The sequence below is a fragment of the Amblyraja radiata genome, unplaced genomic scaffold (genome assembly GCF_010909765.2).
Source record: "Amblyraja radiata isolate CabotCenter1 unplaced genomic scaffold, sAmbRad1.1.pri scaffold_802_ctg1, whole genome shotgun sequence".
In the NCBI taxonomy this organism is placed as follows: Eukaryota; Metazoa; Chordata; class Chondrichthyes; order Rajiformes; family Rajidae; genus Amblyraja; species Amblyraja radiata.
This window is the reverse complement of record NW_022630811.1, coordinates 49772-50797: the sequence shown is the minus strand read 5'-3', so window position 1 is coordinate 50797 and position 1026 is coordinate 49772.

Here is a 1026-nt window from a genome sequence, read left to right as displayed (position 1 = left end):
TGAGGCTGCTTCTCTGCTCTGTGACTCTGTGACATACGACCCAGTCTTGCACAATTCTCCACATGTGGTATCACCGTCACAAGTTACGGCAGGGGTTCTCTATTTTTTCCTTGAATTTGTCGAGTTATAATGAGAGGTGCGGCCATTATTTCTTCGAGTGCCGGAGGATGAGCGATGATCTTATGATTATGTATAAAATCACGAGGAAAATTGATAAGGTAAATGCACTTTTACCCAGGTCGAGGAATCAAAAACCATCAAAGATATCGATAACGTCTGTTTCACATGGACTATCCCAGTGGCCATGATACTACGAATATTCCCGCTTTGATCATAAATGTCACTTTTCTCATGTGATTTGCATTACTAAGGCTCGGCAGACGTTTACTAGTGTGATATGTACCGAGGAATAGTGAAAAGCTTTGTTTTGCATCCAATCCATTCAGATCGGATAGATCGTTCATAGGTACAAACAGTTCAAAGTCAGAGGTGGACAAAAGTACTGGAGAAACTCAGTGGGTGCAGCAGCATTTAAGGAGCGAAGGAAATAGCCAACTTTTCGGGCCGAGACCCTTCTTCGAACTTCAGATACAACAGATAGAGCAAAGTGGAATGGATAGAATACAGAATATTGTTCTTGATGTTATGCTCAATATTGCCTTTTATTTCTATAAATCCTAGAATTGTCCGTGTGTTTGTAAGGACTAACATTATTTTCTCAGGCCACATTGCATAATTCCGTCCTCCGTGGTACTGGTCATGTGTAGTTGGTTAAATCATGTTCTGTAAAAACACAAAGTTAGTACAATGTGCAAAACCTCTCATTTGACTGTGCCGAGGTCCACAGCTGGTACGGTGTAACGGTCTCATGGCTCACAGTGCTTCTGTGAGCCATGAGACATCCCGCTTGGTTCGTGGTGTAGTGAACAATTAAGATGCGAATGACATTAGTTTTAGCCTTACGTTTATTATTATCACATGTATGAAGGTACAGTCTAAAACTTGGTTGTACCTGTTGTCCAAACT